The 13,638-nt window shown below is 50.3% G+C and overlaps 1 long non-coding RNA gene across 3 annotated transcripts; it reads left to right on the top strand.

Annotated features, from left to right (window-relative positions):
- Positions 1-516: 516 nt before the first annotated feature.
- Positions 517-7,217, top strand: LOC144322101 (uncharacterized). Of its 3 annotated transcripts, none has more exons than XR_013387665.1 (4): positions 517-683; positions 1,582-1,758; positions 3,782-3,909; positions 5,258-7,217. It is a non-coding gene; the product is annotated as an uncharacterized LOC144322101 (long non-coding RNA). The 3 variants fall into 3 exon arrangements; XR_013387666.1 differs by lacking the exon at positions 5,258-7,217 and adding an exon at positions 4,004-4,351; XR_013387664.1 differs by lacking the exon at positions 5,258-7,217 and having other exon boundaries at positions 3,782-4,351.
- The last annotated feature ends 6,421 nt before the right edge of the window (positions 7,218-13,638 follow it).

Here is a 13,638-nt window from a genome sequence, read left to right on the forward strand (position 1 = left end):
AGGGGAGTGAGGCATGTTCTTCAGAAAGCCTCTGCAATTTCTCCCCAGCCCCTTGGACTCCCCCTTGCTGGTGGGTTAGCCCAGGCCTGGGGAACCAACCCGCTTGCCCCCACAGTGATTCCCAACCCTGGCTTTACTTTGGCACCATCTGGAGAATTCTAAAAAACGTGGATGCCAGCCTCACCCCGAGAGATGATGATTTAATCCGTCTGGGGTGCCTCTCCCCCCTCTGCCGCTGGTAGGAGTTTCGTGAAAGACCTCCTTTGACTCGGGGCGAGGACCCGCCGTGGCCAGGGGGAGATCCGGGCGCTGCGAGAGAAGCAGCCAGCAGGTGGCGCCAGAAGCCGCCCGAAGCCGTGCGGGGGCGGGCCCGGCTCGCCGCAACCCGAGCGCCCGGGAGGGGGCCGCGCTCCGAGCCTGGGCTGTAGGCGCTCGCCGCGGCCGCTTGGAGTCTTATCCCCTCCGGGTGTGGGAGGTCAACCGGCAGGCGCCCCCCAACCCCCGGATTTCCACGCTGTTCCTGGTGGAGCTTCGTTGGGGCTGCAAGGGGTCCTAGAAGCAGTGCTGCAACCTGAGCAGCGCAAATTCCCACCCACCGATGATCTGCTCAACTAAGACATCAAAAGGGCTGGGGTTCCTGGCTGGTTCAGTCGGTAGAGCCGCTGGCTCCTGACCTCGGGATTGTGAGTTCGAGTCCCACAGTGGGTGTAGAAATTACTTTAAAGGGGGAGATGGGCGGCACCTGGGTGGCTTGGTGGTTGAGCCTCTGCCTTCGGCCCAGGGCATGATCCTGGGTCCCGGATGGAGTCTCACATGGGGCTCCCTGCATGGAGCCTGCTTCTCCTTCTGCCTGTGTCTCTGCCTCTCTCTCTCTCTCTCTCTCTCTCTCTCTGTCTCTCATGAATAAATAAATAAAGTATTTAAAATAAATACATAAATAAAAGGGGGGTGTCGTTACCTCCTTTTTAGGTTAAAGAGCTCCAGGAACACCAAAATAGGCCCCTCTTGGGGCCCAGGAGTCCAGGGCCTCCTTCCCATGGGTCCCCAAGAAAGTTACCTTCTGATCTGGTAACCAAGAGAGACTTACTTCTAAGCAGGCATCACATGCCTTAAAAGAAGAAACTGGCTCCACATCTCTCCAAAGTACCCTTTGAAAAAAAGCCCAATTACCCCAAATGAGAAATGGGGCACCTGAGCCAGTCATCTCTCCCTGGATTCCCTCAACTTCCTAAAAGCTCAGCATGGAGGGATGTGAACCCCTTTCCACTAGAAAGATTAAAAACACAAAAGATTAAGAACTGTCGAACAGATGGAGTCTATTAGTTTTTTTTTTTTTACGATTTTATTTATTTGAGAGAGAGGGTGAGCAAGAGAGAGAGAACACCAGCAGGGAGGGGCAGAGGGAGAGGGAGAAGTAGACCCCCCCCCCCCCCCCAATGAGCAGGGAGCCTGACATGGGGCTTGATCTAGGGACTCCAGGATCATGTCTTGGACCCAAGGCAGGCACTAAACTGCTGAGCCACTCAGGGATCCCTGGCCCGATGGATTTTAATAAAGAAATTTAAATTTTAAACTATTTAGGATCCAGTTGATTTATTCTGGAACAAATGTGCTCACTTTTCAACTCATTGTCACTGAAGGAGAAACACCTCCAGCTCCTTCCCTTGGTGGTTCAAGGACTTGGCCAGCCCAGCACCTCCTTCTGAACATCGCTGGTCTCCTGGAAGCTCTGGGCACAATGGAGTTCACCTTGCTCAGGTGACTTTTTTCCTAGACTTTCCTTGGGAAGTGTCAGAAAAGAGACCTCTCTGCCCTTGGACTGAAAATTCCTTGGACTGATCTTTTCTGTTTCAGGAAATTGCATACCCTATTGGAGGGGTCACAGAACCAGTGGGGGCACATGCATGGATCATGGACCCCAGATAGGGGGCCTCTACCAGACCAGAGGGAAGAATGGGGAGGGGAGCTTGGGCTGGGGGAGACCACATCTGATGGCCAAGGTCCCAGCAGATACAAAGCGCTTTCCAATGGATCTAGGACTAGCTACTCAGGGTAGACCTGGAAGTCAGATCATAAGTGTCTCCCCATCAGTGGTGCCTCCCCTGCTCCCCATCAGCAAAAGGGGATGTTCCATAGGATGGAACAGAGCTTGATGCCTCAGGAAGCTGAAATTCAGGGAGAAGCAGGCCTTGCCTAATGTCACACAGTGAGGGAACTCAGAGCCATGACTCTGACCTGGGTCTTCTCCCTTCAATGTGGAGTCCTTCTCCTGGCCCCCTGAGAGGTCCCCAGCTCTCACATTCCTGTTGATGGGGGAGCTCCAGAGGAGCAGAGCCCACCCGGGGTGCCCTTCGAGGGAGTGAGACGCCATCCCAGCCACCACCCGCCCCTCCCCATTCACCCTCACATTCCCTCACCAACCTGGCCACCCTCGAAGCCCCTGATGTGACCCATTTCCCTCACTTTCCTCTCAGCTTCAAAACAAACCAAAATGCAGACCAACATCCTTTGTTTGTTTTGGGGGATCAGAGAAAGGGGAAAGCAGCTCTGTGGGTTTGTACTTAAAAACAAAACTGCTCTGAGCTGCCCGAGCAGAAACCAAACCAAAGGTGAATTCAGAGGCCAGAAACCCTCATGGCAATGCTGTCTCAGAATGAGTCAAAGAGGGTGTGGCAGGCTCGGAAAGAAGGCCGCCCAATGACCCAGCACTAATGACCTGGGGTCCGATAGCCACCGAGGCGGGCTCAAGGCCACAGCCATCCTGTGCTCAGCCTGGGCAGTGTGGGCTTGGCTGGGGACCAGGCCCTGTTAGCACGGAAAGGTGAGGAGGTGGCACATGGCATTGAAAACCAAGCCCAGTGATTCTGGACCTCATAGCCCCTGTCTACCCCCACCCTAGCACCCTGGTAGCCCACAAGGCCCTGCTGAGTGCCCAGGACCGGGTGATGTATACCTGGGCCCTGCCCCGTAGGAATTCCTGGCCAACAGATGAGACAATGGGGACTCACTCAGCCCTTGAGGCTACAGAGGAGCGATGGCCAGGCACAGCCTCACTTGAGACTTGGACTTGAGCTTTCCAATGAGTTGGGCTCCTCTAAGGCTCCATCTCTGGAGGGATCACACCATAAGGCAGAAAGCAGGATGCTCCGGGCATCTGGGGCTCTCCTGTCTCTGCACCCAGGGCATGTAGGCCCTGACAGACATGCCTGGGGAGGGACTCTGCTGGGCCTTTTTTCTCTGTTTGGATAAGAGAATGGGAGCTGAAAAGGCAGACCCACAGAGGCCCAGCTGGCCCAGCCGTCAGATCCAGTCAAGAGCCTCGGGGAGAAACTATGAGCCAGTGGTCAGAGACTCGCCAGTGGTCAGAGACTCGGGGGTGAACGGTGGGTTCATCATTTCCCAGTGTCCCAGGACGGCCAGAGGTACTCCCAGCTGATGAAGGATTCTTTACTTCCTCTGAGACTTTCAGAGGCACAGTCTCATTTGAGGTTCAGAGCTCTCCGGGCAGGGGATAATGAGGCAGCTGGGGCTCAGAGACACAAAGCTATCTACTCAAGGTCACACAGCAAGCCTCACCAGGTCAACATGGGCCCATGACCCATACCTCTCCCAGAACCAGCCTGCTTAGAGCAGGATTCTAGACTGTGGGACCAGCTGGTGGCAAGTGGCTGGAGAGGACTCCTCATGTCCTCCCTGGTTATTCTGATCTAGAATAGGTTGAGTGCCCTTTGGGTTGAGCACCTCTGTTTTCTCAGACTACCATTTTTTAATTCCTTGGCAGTGAGCTGAGCACTTGACTCTCATTCCCTCACCTAACCCCTCCAGCTCTGACAAGTAAGGACCTCCATTAGCCCACCGCAGAGATGATGAAGCTACCACTTAACCAACCAGCCCAAGGTCACACAGCTGGTAAGCAACAGACTAAGACTGGACCAAGCCTCTAACTCAAGAGCAGGAATCTTCTCTGCTCACCACCTGCCTCCCTCCCCTATCCCTCTACCAGGGGGATTTTTAGCTTGCATTGCTTCCTTTCTAAGAAGCCTCCAAAGTTGGGCCTCCTCCGGGATCTGGATGGGTTGTGATTCAGGACCTGAAATTCAGAGGTTCATCTCCACACACAGGGAGGCAACTCAGACATCTGTGCGGGGCCCCCAGTCCCCTCTCGGTCCCTAGGTCACACCGTACGCAGGTGTGTGTACCCACCAACGGCAGCCAGCATCTGGCTACCCACCTTCTATCGATGGAGAATCTGCCCCATTCTTCCTGCCTGGGTCCCTCCTCAGCTGCTGGGCCCCACAGGGAAGCCTCTGGTGACCATGGATTTATTAAAGCTCCCAAGACCCTGTTAAACTAGCTGGTATTCTAACTCCCTCCCCAGAACAGTGTCCTGTCTTCCTTCAGAGTGGGGCTCAGCCCCACGTGTGTGCACATCTCCATGCATCTGTGTGCACATTTCCATCCGGGTGTGTGACTGTGTGAGACTTGTATGCAGGTGCATGTCTAGCTATGCGTCTAGGTATAGAAATGACTGTGTGATGTGTGTCACTGAATCATTCATTCATTCAACACCCATTTCTCGAGCACCTGCTCTCTGAGTCGCTGTGGCAGTGCTGGGAACATAGAAGAGAACGGGACCACATGGAGCTCAGAGCCCTCATGGAGGCACCCTCAACCCCGGCCATTCTGCGGAAGGGAGGCTATAATTCTGCATGGGAGCCAGAGGGCAGTTTTGACCTTTTGAGGGGCTGGTCTCAAGACAAGGTCCAATGCAAGGACCCAGCAACCCCCAGCAAGGCCTGCTCTGCAGAGCTGTACTATTTTCTTGCCTTGTGGGGTTTGGCCAACCCAATTACAGGCCAAACTGCCCCTTGCCCCAGGGCCCCAAGAGACAAAGCAACCGCTCTTTCCACAGAGGATAAAGAACAGCTAAGGATCAAGATTCCCTAACAAAGTCCACAAAATCAGTCAAAACAACCCAGGCTCTGTGGCTGGGACTTGCAAAGCCTCTGGAAAAAGGCAGAGTGTGTATGGCCCATCCAGCCGGCCACCCTACTTGTTTACAGAGGGGACAGCTGGAGCCCAGCAAATTCGTTTCCTGTGGCTGCTATAACTAATTACCACAAACTTAGGTGATTCAAAACAACACACATTTATCATCTTACAGATCTGGAGGTCTGAGGTCCTAAGATCCAGGTGCCAGCAGGGCTGCATTTCTTCTGGGGGCTCCAGGAAAGAATCATTTCTTTGCTTTTTCCAGCTTCTAGAAGCTGCCTGTATTCCTTGGCTGGTGACCTCACCCACCATCTCTAAAGCCTGCAGCAACGCCCACAATGCAGCATCTTCGAAGAATCTCTCTCAGGCCTCTGCTTTTCTTGTCCTATCTCCTATGACCAACTCTCCTGCCTCCCCCTTGAAGGAGCCTTGTGATTACCTTGGCCTCACCTGGATAGCCCAAGATGATCTCCCCAGCTGCAGCTCCTTCACTCCTCACATCTGTGGAGTCTCTTGTCCATGTCAGTGGACATATTCATAGGTTCTAGGGGTTAGGACATGGACATTTTAGGATGGTAGGGAACATTATTCTGCCTCCCACAGCCAGAAATCGGAGGACCCATCCAAGGTCTAAGAGGGTTGAGTGAAGGCCAGAAGGAGGCTGCAGGCCTCTGAGTGCTGTGTCCTTTGGAGCAGCACCTCAAAATAGAAGAAAGGAGTCCTCCCCACAAATTGAAGCTGGTTTTAAAACACCTTGCAGAGTGGTCAGCAGCATCCGTTCTGCTTTCCATCTCAACTCCACCACCTGCCTCTTGGGTGACCTTGGGCCTGTCGTGTAACATCTCTGGACCTCGGTTTTCTGATCTGTTAAGTGGGGGTGAAGATAAAGAGCCACAGGGCCTGATTTGAGGGTGCTCTGAGCCTGTGTTGTGGCTGCGCCGTTAGGGCCGTGTCAAGTGATCTTAGCCACCTCCCCTGCCCCCACCAAACACACCCCAGGTGGAAATGAAGGAAGTAAGTGCCCTGAGAAGGAAGGGACACACTCTTGCACCCGGCAGGGCTGGGAGCCAGACAGCGTCCTTGACCCTCAGAGCCCTTCCCTTGCCCCTCCTCAGAGCTGCTTTCCTGGAAACTCCCCAGGGAATGAAGCTTTTGATACCTAAGTAGGTCATAGAAAGGGAACAAAGGGATGCTTTTTGCCTGCAAGGCCGCCTGCTGGAGCAGGCTAGAAGCCCTGGTTAATAAGGAGTTGAGTGGTGCGTGACTGCAGACACGCAGGCGGGAGGCCCGTGCGGGGACAGGACCCACTGAGAGGCAACAGAGATGTGTCAGTGTCCCCGCGGCTTGAAGGGAGGGGCAACATCAGAGGTGCTGCCGAGGTCTCTCCAAACAGGAGGTCAAGGTGGGGTGAAGAGAGGTGCCCCGGGGACCCGCAAGGCTTCCAGGGCAGGAGCGTGAGGTGGGCCTCCGAGGATCGAGCATCGTTTCTATAGGAGAGAGAAACGACATGCTCCTGCCTATTCCCACAGTCTCCACGGAGCCCCACAGGAGGAAGCTCAGGGAGCCCGGGGCGGGGGCAGGGGCGGGGCGGCCTGTGGATCGCTCCGCTGATGCTGCCTCCTCGTAGTCATATGGCCAAGAAGTATTTTATCATCTCATGGTGCTACAGACCCCGCCATCAGCTATAAATCCTTTGGGGTGTTTACTTTTTGCTTTGCTGTTCTGTTTTGATTTTGCACACTTTTTGTGCAATGTGGATGCATTCAGAACAAATCAGCACAAGCCAGTGTTGTTCCCACGTGGGATGGTAGGTCTGGCTTGACGTTGCAGGAGGACATGGGGGGTGGGTCTCAGAGGCATGGTTCACCGCAGTGCCCCGCTTTTCACAACATGCACAGAAAGCATGATCCTCGGTCATAAAAGGCTAATCAACAGGCACCAGCATTTTTTTCTTTTTTCAACCCCTAAAAACATTACTCCTTACAAAAGAAATTCATATTCATTAAGGAATATTGGATAGTAAGGACCAATCACCCAATGGCCTCACTATCCAAAGACAATTTCAGCTAATATCTTGGTCTATTTCCTTCTAGTCTTTTTTTTTTTTTTTCCCGGGCATCTTTTTATTTTTAACACATCTGGGCTCAAGCTGCATGCATACCTTCTGTTTCTTTCAGGTAGCATGAACATATTTAGTGTTGTAGCTCCAATATTTAGAGCAGTATTTAGCACAAATATGACCTCAATAAATATTTGCTGAATTCAAGAATGAGTGAACATGGATAACTGTCTAAGTTCTGCAAAAGAATGATCATCATAATGTGACAATTGAGGGCTTCCTTTGCAATGAGTCTTTTTATATACATTATCTCATGTCACACAATTACCCTACAAAGTGGGTACTCTTTTTTTTTAAGTGGGTACTCTTCTTATCTCCATTTTACAGATGTCTAAACTGAGATTTAGAGAGAGATTATCCCAAGTTTATACAGGTAGCACCTGATTTCTAATGTAGGTTTGGCTAACTCCAAACCTATATTGCTGATACTATGTATCACTGCCTCTTGGTGAACATTTTTATCTATTTTTTTTAAAGCTTATTTTTAGTAATCTCTACACTCAATGTGCAGCTTTAACCCACGACCCCAAAATCAAGAGTCCCATGCTCTACTGACTGAGCCAGCCAGGCACCACTAAAATCATTTTTTAAAATTCTGTTAAATATTTTATTTATTTATTCATGAGAGACACACACAGAGAAAGAGAGGCAGAGTCACAGGCAGAGGGAGAAGCAGGCTCCATGCAGGGAGCCGGACGTGGGACTTGATCCCAGGACTCCAGGATCAGGCCCTGGGCTGAAGGTGGCACTAAACCACTGAGCCACCTGGGCTGCCCACTAAAATAATTTTAAATGCTATACCCAATGCAAGTTCGAGCCTTACATTGGGTGTAGAGATTACTAAAGATAATTTTTTAAAAGATTTTATTTATTTATTCATGAGAAACACACAGAGAGAGGCAGAGACACAGGCAGAGCCGGAAAGCAGGCTCCCTGCGGGAACCCCCCTGTGGGATTTCATCCCAGGACCCCAGGATCACGACCTGAGCTAAAGACAGTCAGTCAACCCCTGAGACATCCAGGTGCCCCTAAAAATAAGATCTTTAAAAAATAAAAAAATAGGGATCCCTGGGTGGCGCAGCGGTTTGGCGCCTGCCTTTGGCCCAGGGCACGATCCCGGAGACCCGGGATCGAATCCCACATCGGGTTCCCAGTGCATGGAGCCTGCTTCTCCCTCTGCCTGTGTCTCTGCCTCTCTCTCTCTGTGACTATCATAAATAAAAAAAAATTAAAAAAAAAATTAAAAAAAAATAATAAATAAAAAATAAAAAAATAATATGACCTCATAATATTCTTTTAGGTGGATTGAGCCATTTCTCAATCACTGCATATGTAGACTATTTTCTGTTTTTCTTTCCCCTCTGCTGTCACAAATAATTCCACGATAAATAATTCAATGTATAACTGAACTCCATATTTAAGGGCTATTCATTACCAGAGATTCAGCATAAGTTGAATTCCTGGTTCAAATAGTACAAGCATTTTTAAAGCTTCTGAGGCCTATTTCTCAGTTGATTATGTTTTGTTTTGCTTTACATGTGGAAATTTAGATGAATTAATTGTGCCACCTTCTCTTTTATAGTGTCATCCCCTGTACCCAGCTTTGATACACCTTCCCTTTCCAGACAAGTCAATAGTTCTATTTTCTGGTGATCATACAGTTTGCTCTTAAATTATTGAACCCTTCTGTTCTTCATTGCATCCTTTGGGGGACATGCTGAAGAGAAGCCCCTTTTACACTTGTAAGACCTCCACACACCCCCCACCCTCCACCCCCGAAAGGGGCAGAGATAAAAGAGAATGTGCAATAAGGAGAGTGTGAAATACAGAAGCCACTGTTTTCCTGATTATGGGGAATGATTGCCCCTTCTTCTACACATGAATGACTTTCTCTCAAGGTCTTCCATTTCTTAGAAGCTTCTAAAGTGCTTTGGTTGACCTGGAGTTAAGGCAGAACCACCCTAATGCAAACTGGCTTAAGAATCTCTTTGAAAAACTCAAAAGATGGAAAACTTCTTCCAAAAGAATATTAGAAATAAGGGGGATTTCTAATATTCTAATATTTGGGGATGGGGATGTTGCTGGATATATCGATTTTGGTAAACTGGCTTTGGGCATGTGGGTGGTAGCCAGAGTCAGAGTAGGGGAGGAGGCTGTGACCCAGATGGATAACAATTCCTCCCACCTCAAGCAAAAAAAAAAAAAAAAATCCATGGGAGCATCTGGGGGATCAGGGGAGCCAACCCATACCCACCCACACTCCTCTGTGGAAGAGGCCTAGCTAGGAAAATGTGTATAATTCCGGCTGCAGGAAGAGGGGGCAGTAGATCATATCACATATGGCCTCTGGGTTGTGCCTTGTATGACAGCACGTGGTGGAGGAAGTCAGTGAGGCTAAAATCCAGCCAGGACCCTCTAATTACAAGGATGGAGAAGGAACCTCCTTCCAGTTCTCTAAAAGATGTCCAGGGGGCCAGTGGCTGTCTGGACAATAGCAGTGAATTGTACAAGGAGCACTGGACCGGGAGCCAGGAGGCTGGGCCTTGACTCCAAACCAGCCATAGCTCTCCAGTTGGGAACCAAGAATCACCCACCCTGTGCCTCGGTTTCCCCATCAATCTAGCTCATTCTACCGGTCCCGCCAGCTCTGATACTAAGAGAATGTAGGCAGCTCTCATGTATGCTCAACTGCAGCTAGAAGGAAGACAGCCCGGTGTGCTTCCGCGGGTCAGGGTGACCAGGTCAACGGCACTTTCCAAGAAAGACTGTTGCAAAGTAATTTGCATTCTGGTTTGGGGTCAGAGCACCTCACACTGCCTTTCCCACTCAGCTCCTCTTCATGGACTTGTTTGTAAGAACCTGATGCAGTCAGCCGGTCCACCATCTGGACATGGCACCACGTGTTCCACTCTATTTCTCCTTCCTCTGGACCCAGATCAGATTGTATTAACAATTAATGTGAATCCATTTACTGAGCGCTGCCCGTGTGCCAGTTACTGTGCTTGCTGCTTCAGGAGCTGGCTCACTGGACCCTGACCTCCAGGCCCTGAAGCCAAGCATCTCGTTCTACAAGGTTAAGGGACAGAGGCCCCAAATCCCACGGTACATAACCAAGCAGGAGTCACGCTCAATCACTGTGACTCCAAACACAGGCCCTCGTAACATTTCCACCTCTTTCAGAGGAAAGGAAACCAGAGCAAGAAGTGGCCGTGCCCCTCGCCCAGTCATCCAGCAAGCCAGCAAAAGGATGCCTTCAATCCCTTCCTTCTGAAAAGGCCTCAGACTCTATTCATAAGCTCCTTCAATGCCCCCTCCGAAGCTTGAGAGTGTCCGTATTTTACCAGTTTCTTCTGGGTCAATGAACCCACTGGCCAGCCCTCCACCACTCTGCAGATTCCTCCCATCAGCCATTCCAGGGCCAGGTGCTCAGGGGAGAAGGCCTGGCACCCATCCTGCACAAAGACGCGCCTGGGGCCCCTGCATGGAGTGAGTCCCTAGGAGCTGGTGGGGAGGAAGCCTGGTATGGGGGGGAGGGGGAGTGGAGGTCAGGTTGTACACACTTTATCCTGCCTGCCTCAGGGCACATTCCCACGGAGCCTCAGCCAGGCCACCCAACACCGCACAGGGGAGCTTTCTCCAAACTCCACATTGCTGGGTAACTTGGGGGAGTCACTCAGCATCCCTGTGCTACCCCAAGGCCACAGCCCACCCACAGTGGCAGATACTCAACCAATGCCTGCCAGAGCCTCACCTGGGAAAGGTGCGTTTTTTTCTAAACCTCAAGTCAACCAGTCAGAAACAGGGCTTCTTCCCATTCTTAATCTTTATGGTGGATTCCTCCCAGGGCTGGCACGCACCCATACGCATTAAAAATGCAAAGAAAGAAGTACAACAGAGAAGTTATGACTTCCTGTGGGCTGCGGAGCCAAGAGGAGGGAACAATTAGCTCCTTTGTTGTGAGGGTTGCTGTTTGTCACTGACAATGGCATTCTTAAGGAATTATGATATTAAAGATTTAATAACCATTTGATACACGCAGTAAAACATTTCAATTACGGCGTTTCTAGAAAGTGCTGTCCTCATCTGTTACAGGAATTTACCGAGTTTCTTTTAATTAAGTCGGTTATAAATGAGACACGTCCTCAGTGAGGTAATTTTGTGAATGAAGCTACCCTGAAGTACTAATTAGTTTGTTTTTAATGCTTAATTTACCCTGCCAACACGATGGTTAGGGTGGGGCTGGCCTGCTAGGACTGGATGAGGTCTCGCTGGCAGGCTCTCCCGGCTGGAGAGAGGGAGGCATTGCATTTCAGGCTGTCAAGCTCCGAAATTGCCTGCTGGACTGATTACAGACTAAATTTACCTGGGAAATGCGGGACCCCCTGGCCCTCTCCCTGTGGAGCACGGGGAGCCGCTTACTCTGCGCAGGAAGGCCCAGTGAGCTGCCCAGACAGGAGTGGGCGCCCCACCACCAGAGGTGCCAGCAGAGGGCATTTGGGCATTGGATGGGAAAGTGGGCTGAGTGATGGCAGGGGTCCCTTCCCCCAGCATCCTTCTATTCTTTTTTTTTTTTTTTTTAAGATTTTATTTATTTATTCGTGAGAGACACAGAGAGAGAGAGACAGACACAGGCAGATGGAGAAGCAGGCTCTCCGTAGGGAGCCCGATATAGGACTCAACCCCAGGACCCTGGGATCACAACCTGAACCCAAGGTAGACGCTCAACCACTGAGCCACCCAAGCATCCCCTTCTATTCATTTACTCACTGCACAAGTCCCCAGGATCCTCTCTATGCATATGAGGGGCAGGATGCCACCTTAGTTTGTTGCTGCATGGAAGCAAATTAGGGGTGTAACCAGTGTGAAGTGGCCACAAAGGAAACAGGCAGGGAACTCTGGGAACACAGGATGGGGACCGCCCCCCCCTCCCAAGGAAGTAACATGGAGAGGTGGGGGGTCAACATGGGAAGCTGTGTAGGAATGGGAGTTAGGCCCAGTTGTGGCACCAACTGGGTGATCCGACCTGAGGGAGGATGGGCTCTGGGAAGAGCTTTCAGCCCTGGGGGAGGCAGGAGAAATCTCGAACTCTTCTCCCACCTCTCATATATAGACATATTTATACACACACATATGAGTCTTCATCATGCATGAGGACATCTGTTTATTTTGTTTTTGTTTTGTTTTGTTTTTATTTAAAAGACCCACTTGTAAAAATGTCACACGAAATGGGAATATAAAGATTACAAAGTGAAAGTCTCCCATTATCTCAAAGATCAGACTGTTTCCAGAGAAAACCACTATTAACATACTTCCATATGTGGATGTGTGAATGCGTGTGCATGCAGAGCTGTATACACGCACATACAAGGTTCTGCTTGTTTAATAGGCCCTATGAAATATGTGATTCTATGACTTGTTTTCACTTTAGATCACAAACACCCTTTCATATCACTCAGTACATGCAGATCTACCCTGTTCTTTTTCACAGTTGTATTCAAAAGTAGAGCCTACTTTATTTATACATCACCCTACTAATGGTCTTTATTTAATTGTTGCTTTTTTTTAAAGATTTTATTTATTCATGAGAGACACACAGAGAGAGAGGCAGAGACAGGCAGAGGGAGAAGCAGGTGCCATGCAGGGAGCCCGATGTGGGACTCGATCTGGGAACTCCAGGATCACAACCTGAGCCAAAGGCAGGCACTCAACCACTGAGCCACCCAGGGATCCCAAAAATAAATCTCTAAAAAAAGTATATGTGTTTTTAAAATGTTAATAGACACTTCAAAAAAGTCTACTCCTGGGCAGCCCCGGTGGCTCAGTGGTTTAGCCCCACCTTCAGCCCGGGGCGTGATCCTGGAGGCCCGGGATCGAGTCCCATGTCGGGCTCCCTGCATGGAGCCTGCTTCTCCCTCTGCCTGTGTCTCTGCCTCTCTCTCTCTCTGTGTCTCTATGAATGAATAAATAAAATCTTAAAAAAAAAAAAAAGTCTACTCCTGAAACCAATACTACACTATATGTTAATTAACTTGAATCTAAATAAAATAATGAATGAAGACTAGTAGGTACTGCCAAGTGGCCCTTCTGAAAGGGGCTGGGCCTCTTGCAGCCACTTTCACAGAACAGCATCCGTTTCCCTACATTCTCTTCAACACTGGGCATTATCAGTCCTTTCAAATGTTCTGACAATCTGATGAGCAGAACCCATGAAATGGTGCTCCTCACTGTTTTTACTTCTGTCCTTTTCTAAGTGAAAAATGAAGGAAGATCAAGTCAGTGGCTGGAGGACCCAGGTCGGCAGCCTCACCATCCCTGGCTCACCCAGGACTCAGAATCTCAAGATCTCCAGAGAGACAGTGGACAGACCACCCACTGCAGCAGCCTTGATTATGCAAGGTACGCTCCAGTCAGGGCCAACAGCCAGCGGAGTCCCAGGGACCAAGGGGACCCAAGCGGGGAGGCCTTCCTGAGGCAGATGCCCCAGATACAACAGCACAGACCTGGCTGCATGGGTTTCTTCAAGGGGC

The sequence above is a fragment of the Canis aureus genome, chromosome 10 (assembly GCF_053574225.1).
Source record: "Canis aureus isolate CA01 chromosome 10, VMU_Caureus_v.1.0, whole genome shotgun sequence".
Lineage (NCBI taxonomy): Eukaryota > Metazoa > Chordata > Mammalia > Carnivora > Canidae > Canis > Canis aureus.